The sequence below is a fragment of the Nicotiana sylvestris genome, chromosome 8 (genome assembly GCF_000393655.2).
Source record: "Nicotiana sylvestris chromosome 8, ASM39365v2, whole genome shotgun sequence".
Classification (NCBI taxonomy): Eukaryota; Viridiplantae; Streptophyta; class Magnoliopsida; order Solanales; family Solanaceae; genus Nicotiana; species Nicotiana sylvestris.
This window is the reverse complement of record NC_091064.1, coordinates 40,607,851-40,617,907: the sequence shown is the minus strand read 5'-3', so window position 1 is coordinate 40,617,907 and position 10,057 is coordinate 40,607,851. Positions and strand designations below refer to the sequence as shown.

The 10,057-nt window shown below is 31.3% G+C and overlaps 1 long non-coding RNA gene across 2 annotated transcripts; it reads right to left on the bottom strand.

The window, feature by feature from the left end:
* Window positions 1-3,233: 3,233 nt before the first annotated feature.
* On the bottom strand, window positions 3,234-5,971 carry LOC104230720 (uncharacterized). Of its 2 annotated transcripts, none has more exons than XR_711923.2 (4): window positions 4,797-5,971; window positions 4,622-4,689; window positions 3,997-4,070; window positions 3,234-3,546 (listed from the first exon to the last, which is right to left on the bottom strand). It is a non-coding gene; the product is annotated as an uncharacterized lncRNA (long non-coding RNA). The 2 variants fall into 2 exon arrangements; XR_711922.2 differs by having other exon boundaries at window positions 5,692-5,968.
* Between the last annotated feature and the right edge of the window lie 4,086 nt (window positions 5,972-10,057).

The window sequence follows — 10,057 nt, the reverse complement described above, 5'->3', positions numbered from 1 at the left end:
CTTCTTCTGAAACTAAAGAATATCCTTTTAAATTTATGTGAAAATAATTTTTAGTATGTTTATATTTTACAAATATAATAAATATACAAGGACAAACATCCTAAATATTAGACTATATTTACCGCAATATATGTTCTTGCACGAACAACACTATGTTACGTACACTTTCAAGAGGGATATCAAGAGTTCTGGTTTAGGCAGAGCAACCAAAGCATTAGGAAGAAACATAATATTATTCACAAAAAAGCGTTCGTTAAGATAACATCACATTAAATACTTTTAAACTATAATAATAATAATTATCTAACATGACAAAATTGATCATTTGTGTAAGTTTTGATACTTTTCTTTTATTTTAAATTCATGTATTATGCTAATGTAATAATATTTTTCGGCACTTAGATGATTGTTATATTATTATACATAAAATTACTCTCATTAATTAAATTTTATTATTCTTTCATATAAATAAATGTTTAAATCATCATGTGTCATTATTAATGTACAACGCACGTTCATAGATACTAGTTTGTATAAAAGTAAATAAATATTCCTTCTGTTATAACGTACCATTTAATTCAATAAATAAATAAATATCATTCTTTTCACATGCCAATACATTAAGTAATCATAGTTGCATTAGACAACCTCTTCGTTGCTGTAGAAAAAATATTAGAGTATTTGAAGAGGCACATTGAATTATTAATTGTAGAGTAATTAAAAAAACGCTTGGGAAAGTTCAAGCAACTCCATCCAACAGAAGAAAAAAAAAGATTATATAAAGGCAAGGAAATGTTCTATCTCCATCAACTCTGTTTCTCCAACTTTAGTGGCTTTGACGATGTCAAGAACTCTTTCGAGCAGATTTTTTTCAATCCTTCAAAGTTACTCTTCTTTCTTATATAAAGAGCTTTAGAAGTCCGTTACAAGTTAGGGATTTTTACTTAGTTATACTATATTATAAACTTATTTACCTATGTTCTCTATGTTTTGAAATTTTTAATAAATATCTAAGTTTTTCTTACAAATTATATACATTGCTTCTTAAAAGAATCATATCCATTATTAGTGCCTTCAATTAAGGGATTCAATTATATCCTTTCTTCTCTTTTTTCCCTCTCCTCTTCTCTCTCCTTTTTTTACATCAAAATTCATTAATCTAATCCCCGAATCTCCATCTTCTCTCTTTCCACCATCACCGATAGCTTTATATTATTAAAAATATTCTGAAATTTTATGATAATTGTATGATAACTGTATCATTATTATATTTGAATTGCATCAAATACATCAATGCCTAAAACATAATGTACCATACTTGTATCATAATTGTATTAAACTTGTATCTGGTATATTAATACGCAAAATAATACATGATATACTAATAAATTAATATACAATTATCATATTTGTGATACGAACTGTAAAATTCATCACGAAGGCACAACTGCTCGTAACAATATACAATGAATATCAACTATCATACATTTGTAATACAATTCTTGCAACAATTATGATACATATATAATTATAATACAATCGCGATATATTTCTGAAAAATTATGAAAAAATTATGATCTTCTTCTTCTTCAAGTTTCAATCACAAATATACACTAAAAATTTAATATAATCGTATTATAATTGTATTAGTGTTGTATCGAGTATTATTTTGGATATTGATGTATCATATACAAGTCACATATAATAAAGATTTTAGAAAGAAAGAAAACAAGATCCAACGCTTACCCACAATTTGATTCTAGAACAATATTTTAAATTTCGTCTACATTATATCAATTAAAAAAATAGAAATTTTGGGTGATTAGTAAGAAAGAGAGAAATTGAATTTCAAAAGCTTTGTAAGAGCAAAAAAAATCTGCAATTTTTTGGTTTGGGGGGGGGGGGGGAGGGGGGATAAAAATGGGTAAGCAAGATTTTGGATAACAATAGGTAAACAAAATTTCTTACTGTGGGTAAGATTAATTTTGGATAATTGTTAAGAAAGAGAGAATATGTTTTTGTAATCATTTGGAAAAGGAAAGAATCTTAAATGTATGGGGAATTATTGGAAACAGGGCTTGGGTGTCATGTAAGTATGTAACTGACTGACTAGATTTAAGGGATCTTGAATTTCTTCTTTTTTATGATTTTGTATATAACTAGTAAATATAGATATACAAAGTAATTAATAAGAAACCTAAATAAATGTGGTGAATATGTTTCTATTATAGTATAGCATACCCCTACAAGTTACAACATTAATTTAAGGTAAGAAACTTTTTACCTTACTGAGTTACTGTCAGTGAAAGTTTAAACGTTTTTCATTATGCTAGCATATATCTTAATTTTTTAATTCGAGTATTGTATTTATTAGTCAGTTGTGCGTTCAAATTTATATAAAGAGCATATTGATATATCTTTCGAATTCTTTTAATGGAATATAATATATTAGTATTTCTTAAAAGTTCAATGTCTATATATTGGTAATATATTATTGATATTTTGTTTGTGGTACTCTTAGCCAACTCCATATCTCTATAATCAATATCATGTTTCATTGACACGGTACAACAACTAAGGCTCTATTTCAAACTGATACAAATTATTGTCGAAGTATTTTCTTTTGTTTTAACAGTTGATATATATTGTTTTCTACATGCTGGTTTATCAAAATATCGAGAAGTTATGTCACAAAAAATTAAAGTGCTATCTAAACCAAGTAATCTCTTTGAGAGAAAAAAAATTCTCTTTACAATCTCTTTCAATTAATTACCTGCAACACTACAAGTAATCGGGCTTTCGGTGGCGACAAGTATCGCCACAGAAATTAGAAAAGGCGCCACAAAACGGGTATTCGTGGCGACCACATAGTCGTTGACTATACTAAGAGGCAGATACGTATTAGCGGCGACCATTCGGGGTCGCCACAAAAATATATATTAGTGGCGATCTTGACCGCCACCAAAATGACCCCCGAAAGTTCTTCAAAAATGGGTTGCCGCTTCTGAAGGTACGTTTAGTGGCGACTAACGCGCCGCCAAAAACCTACCATTGCGATAACAAGCTGCCACAAAAAGTGTATATTTTTTTCCTGAAATCTATTTTCCGTGGCAACTTGGGTCGCCACTGAAGTATCTTTTTTTTGAAAAAAAAAAATTTAATTGGCAGCTACATTTTACTACTTTACCCAACAACATATCATATTATATTATAAGAGACACCACCAAATACAATTGAATAAAATGACATAGAACTTTTCATTACCATCTATTCTACAAAGTATACAACACTCCATAATACATTCAATTGTGCATAAACATGGAAAATAAAATCAACTGTCTATGGATTCCTATTGTTTTTTTGAGCCGAGGGTCTCCTGGAAACAGCCTCTCTACCCTTCGGGGTAGGGGTAAGGTCTGCGTACATATTATCCTCCCCAGACCCCACTTGTGGGATTATACTGGTTTGTTGTTGTTGTTGTTGTTGTTGTTGTCTATGGATTCCTCCTTGGCCAACATCATTTTCCTTTTCGACGAACGTTTGTCCCTGCAATTTAAAGAACAAAAATGCCAACGATCATTTTGATAACCCTCATAACAGAAAGCAACTTTTTCTTTATAATATGTGAAGTACTTATCAAATCCAACTAAGGTTCATATCAGCTTGTACACAAGATAGACTTATGAAATGAACTCAGTAACTACTACTGCCGACACCAATAAACCTTCATCTCTGCCTTAAGTATTATCCTTTTATGGCATCTTAATTAATCCAAAACTGATTGATATTAAGGTCTTGGGTACTGCCCTAAGCATTCTCAAATTTGTGACTTCTAATGAAATTGGAAACATCTCTCAGCAAACTAGCAGAACCTCCAAATAAATCACGGTATTCCATATTGTTGAAAGTTCAGAGAAAAATTCAATGCGTTGAGCATAATGTATTGTACAACTTATAAAGCAAGGAATAATATTAAAATGGCAAAGGGATATATACCTGGACAAGTAGTTTAGATCACCTGGGACGAGCAGTGCTAGGCTGAATTTAGGAGTGACTCCTTTTGGCCGTCCCTGAAATTTCAATCAGCAAGATAAACTAAGAGTTGACATATCTTCATTAATTTAGCAAAATGTGGAAGAAGAGAGTAAACATCAAGAAAGTTACAATGCCTTCTAAAAGGCTATTACTAGAATTTTACTAAATTCTTGATAAACTAACTATCCATATACACATGATTTTCTATGACAGTGGCAGGAGATAAATAGGTAGAATTACAATTCCAAGTTGATGTTGCAATTTTATATTTTTTTTTAAAGACACAAGTTTCTTATGACCTTTTAATGAATCATACGTTGCAATCTTCTAAGAGTTTGAAATAAATAGAGAGATTATCAAATTAACATATCAATTATCAATCGTACGATAAATATAATGCACAACTCACATTTGCAAAATCTATTAGCAACATATCAGATGAGATTTTTAAACTTGTATTTGACCATGAAGAGCATTGCCAGATATTGCTGCTTCATGCAGTACTAACGTGTGCCCATCTACACTTGAATCAAACCTTCTTTAGATATTAACTAGTACATAAATGTAGCTTGTAGTAATTGATTACCTTGCTATAAAGGAGAAACTAGTTTATGTAATCTTGACAGATAACTTCTGGATTCTCCTCACAGACACCTACAACATAAGTAAAAGTTCACCCTTTTTAGAGCTAGTAACTTTATTTGGTATTTACAGGATGTGCGCATACCATGGCATCAATTATTATAGGAAAAAAGAGTTACCCTTTATCTTTGAATGTCATGTTGGTAAGTAAATGCTCTTGAAAGCCCCTCTAAGTTAGAATTTGATTGTAATTTGAAGCTCTATATCACGTAATACTAAGCAAATTTTGATTTTGAGTCCAAGAAGCATGATATTAGAAGAGAAATAATCATAAATAGTTAAAGTAACCACACTTCAGCTCTCTTTTACTATCGAGTTGCCTTGGTAGCAGTGACATCTGAATCTCCTCTATCTGATTCATACAGAATAGTAAGAAGGTATTAAGAGCTCACACACCTTATACTCAATCACCATTCTCATGTTGACGGACTCCGATTTAACCTTAAATTACATTTGCAGAGACTGATTTATTCAGTTCTCACTCAATAGAAGCACAAATTAGCGGTAGAGAAGATACTTAAATCTATTGTACAGAGGATGTTTCACGGAATATGGATTTCCCTTTCAAAACTTAAGACTACAAGGAGATTTATTTACAATCATTTATAAAGGTACAATTACCAAACTGAAAGGCATACAACTGAGTGGACAATCAATGTGAATTGTATGCAGGTCCGAGTCTATAATTATTTATCAGTAAAATCCAGATTATTTTTAATACTAAACAGATATGTGCATCTGATAAAGAGTGCTTTTATCTTTTGAAAAGATAATAAATATAAAAGTGGTACCAAGATCAGTTAACAAAGCAAGCTCTTGCAAATTCTAATTAGAGAACTTTGCTATATGCCCAAAATTAAAACATGAAATGCCTTAATTTACCAAAAAGCAAGTCAAATTCAAATAACCAACACACATCGAAAAAGTACAATCACATCCACAAGAGAAATAACACTTCTCCAATTAATTGCAAAAATTTAAGCAATCAAATAAAAAAAAATACTTAAGACTGACTATATAGCAGTCGAGCCAACGAATCTTATCCACTATCCGCCCCATTTCTGGCCAAATCCCAGCCTTGTCGTTGTAAGGGGATATGGTAGTAGCATAGTGAAAGGGGTAGGGAAGACGGAAAGATTAAAAGGAGTCGTTGGATTTGGATTAGTGATTTATAAGTCGAAAAGACGAAATCGCCGGTCGAAGTCGCTAAACTGGATGAATTTGGGGAAGGGGAAGATAGGGTTTACGGGGAGGTTTGGGGAAGAATGTAATAATCCTATAATTCATCTATAATTTATTGTATTTATTTTACATTATATAAATCATAATAAGTTTATTTTTTTTAATAACAAACATTCAAGAGAGTAATTGCTTATTCAGACCACTTAATATTTATAATGTGAATTCTAATCAATTAGTAGTACATTTACCATAAAAGCATTACCTTTCGTGGCGAGTTAGTCGCCACAAAACCCTTGTGTTATTGGAAACAAAAATTTAGTTGCGACTCATGTAAAATCGCCACCAATACAATCCCTTTGGTAGCAACTATTTTTTGTCGCCACAGAAACTTTCATTTTTTTAGCGATTTTACGGGTTGCCACTACAAATATCATGTTCGGTGGCGACCTTAATAAATCGCTACGAAAACCCTCACTTGTCGTGGCAACTACAAAGGGTCGCCACTAAATATCATATTTCTTCTACTGCTGGAGTGGGAATGAGTCAACTTTGCTCCTCGAAAACCAAATGTTGTACTTTAACAACACAGTTTTTTTCTATAGCTATCGTTATTCACAAAGTGACAATAGCTAGTGATATAGCTAGAATTTTGACTAACATCTATTCTGTGTATATAATATAAAAGAATTGACCATGTAAATATATTGTAATTTTCAGCGCATTCCACCCCTACTTCCATTCCTAATAATAGCAGTGCAAATTATAAGGAAAAAAACATTCATCTATATTATCTTATGATGGTTACGAATGATATTTGTTTGATTCTTAAAAATTTATAATTGTCCAGTATATACAAAATGAAAACTTGAAAATCTCTTAGCGAATCCGATTATGCAATTGCTTTACGATTTTACAAATCTTATTGGAAATATATCATTTATGTTTCAATTTCAAAGTGACAAATTTCAATGCTAATAATGTGACAAACATACTCATTCCTGTGTTTCTGAATATACATGCCATGCATCAACTTTTTTTCTTTAATTATAAAAATAAATATTATTTTCTTAAAATTTTATATTAATTAATATGGGTTGCACGTGCAATGGACATATCCAGAACTAGTTCCTATTATACGCGTGCTTACCTACTATTACAATCATACTTTGTCACATATTTTTAAATTGACGGTACCCCAACTCATAGCTTGTTTGGATGGTTGTCACCTATTGTATTGTATCGACGTATCATATTAATTGTTACTTTAAATATGATATTTGTTTTGATTGTTACTTAAATTTTATTGTATCGTGTCGTTACATAACGATGAAATGTGTCACTTTATGTAACGATCAATTCGGTGTGATCGCATCGTTACCTTATCTTTTTCTCTCATCTCACTCTTCTTCATTATTAAATAATTTTATTTTATCATTTACCCTATCTTTTTATATAATAATTTTACCCCGTATCATAATTTTTTTTAAATAGAGCAAGTTTATTCTTTATATTGCTGGTGCGTCATATCATGAAACAACGGCAAACGATACAATATATCCAAACATTGTATTCATCAAATGATAAAATACAATACAATACAACAAACAACAACAACGACGACCTAATGAATCCCACTAATGAGGTCTGGGGAGGGTAGTGTGTTCGCAGATCTTACTCTACCCCGAAGAGGTAGAAAGGCTGTAATACAATACAATACGATACATTATGAAACAATATGTAACAACAATGAATACTTTTTTAAAAAGACTAACATAAATATTATTTAGAAAATATATTTCAGTTATAAAATAAAGGTTAAGCTCTAGGAACATATTTCAGTTATAAAATAAAAATTAAGCTTTAGAAATTGGAAAATATTCATTCTATATTGCGAACTCAATGAAAAAAGAGGCAAAATAGCCTCCGGACCACCTAAATTTGTACGCATTTGTCATCCTGGTAGATAAACATATCATTTAATTCGTGATATAGTGCAGAGAGGGGATGTAGTGGTCACCAAGATTGCGTCAGAGAACAACTTGGCAGATCCGTTTACTAAGAGCTTACCACAGAAGACTTTTGATAAGCATGTAGAAGGAATGGGTGTCAAAATTGTAGACGCATGGTTATTAGTCTAAGTGGGAGATTGTTAGAATATACTATAAGCCATGCGTATTGTTATAGTATTCTTTATGAACAATTATTTATTTACTTGTTTAAATTCAATAAAGTTTCATTTTAAATAGATCATGTGTTGGTTTGTGCGTCCATTGCTTACATAGTAGATGATTTAGTGTATAGAGTTTAGCTTATACACGGAAGATTAAATCATCGGTTCTTGTAAGACATAAAAGTTAATGTTCACAATCTAATGATGGAATTGGACAAATCATCGGAATGATTGTAGCACAAGATTAAGTATAATTTATCTTGATTATGGGAATGGTTTAATTCCAACTTCTTGTGCTAGTACATTTTGTATGTATTGAACGGATCAAGTAGAGATGAGTATTTTATACTGACTTTATAAAATAATTTCTCTAGTCCATTTAATGTACTTATACTCTTAATCCTGATATAATTATTATTAGCTGTGTATGTCACTTGTTGTTTTGATTTATTAAAAGGCGAGATTCTTTCGCGAGTCAATAAGCCTGGTAAATTGGATGACAATGATATACATTGGCGAAGTAATAATTAGTTGATGGAATCCATGTCTCAATTTTGAGATTGATGATACTCCTTTATGAAAGCTTATAAGTTTTCATGTGTAAACCCGGCCGGTGGATTTTGTATCCGACACATGAAATAAGTTAAGTGTAAGTCTAAAGGAAGTAATCAATAAATTAAATAGTCAGTAATTTAATTTGATTGATTAGTATCTGAATCTTAACATGGGGAGTTAAATAAGGTTTTATGGAAGAATTTCGAAATTGAACTAAGGAGTGCAATTACGAATTTTTAGTGGAATAATTCGTAATTTATTATGATGGAAATTAGTTTCAGAATTTCGAAATTAATATCATAATAGGAAGCCTTGTTAATTAAATTCTGTGGTCCCTACTGTGCCTAAATAATAGAAAATAGTGGAAACTGTTACTTAGTGGGAAAGAAAATGTGGAAACCGTCCCTTAGTGGGAGAAGAAAACCTAACAGGTTTTGAAAACGGTTTTGACCTAAAAACGCAGCTATATATATGGATATAAGGGCTGGACGTTTTTGACATGATTCTGACTGCGGTTTCTACTAGAATTTTGCCCACCCAAAATTCTTTTTTTTGGTTATTGTTTGGGTAACACAGTAGAAGACTGTGGAAATCTGCTAGTGTGTTTTCAACTGAGGAACTGGAGAACGACCTAGATTTGTTGTGTTTACGCTTTAAGAGGTAATCCTAAAATCTCCATACATGCTAGTTGTTTAGATTACACGTGAATAAGATTCTGTTATTGCTTCCGCTGTGGTATATATTCCATCAATTGGTATCAGAGCTTACTCACGTCTAATTAAATAATTAGGATAAACCATAAGGATTAATATCATGTTCTATATGCAAGTTTTGAATTACATGCAAAGTTTGTTTTTCTGAAAACCTGCACTGTTTTTTTTGTGTGATTATCTGTTATGGGTTGTGTTGATTATTCTGGAAACTTGATGTATCTTTTTAATATTGGTGATGTTGAGTTAGAATAATCTGAAAATTGAATTTTATCATGTAAAACGGAAAAACACGTTCTGCTGAATTAGGGCAGAAAATCGGAGGTCAAAAAGTTGACGGACTCCGATTGACCTGAAACTTGGCAGGTCCATGCGAAATGGCCCAGTGAGCAATACTCATGGATCTGAAGTCGTTTTTTGGGCGTTCGGGGTCGTTTAGATGGTGTTTTTGCTGTTTTTCTAAATTCTGAAATTTTTTTTAGTTGTTTTTAATTCCAGAAATTGTGGGGATCAATTCCCTTGGTCCCCGGGCTTAAAAAAATCAGTGATATAATGTTTTTACACGTTGACGTAGGTCTTCTTCCATATCGGATAAAAATATTATGAATAATCACTATGTTATACTAGTCATTGATTATTTGTATTTACTCTCCATCTGAGTATGCATGTTGGTTCAATGGGACTAATATATGTTGAATGTTGATATTCACTTGGCTTAAATTAACAGTTTACTCTCCATCTGAGTATGACATGTTTAAGTTTA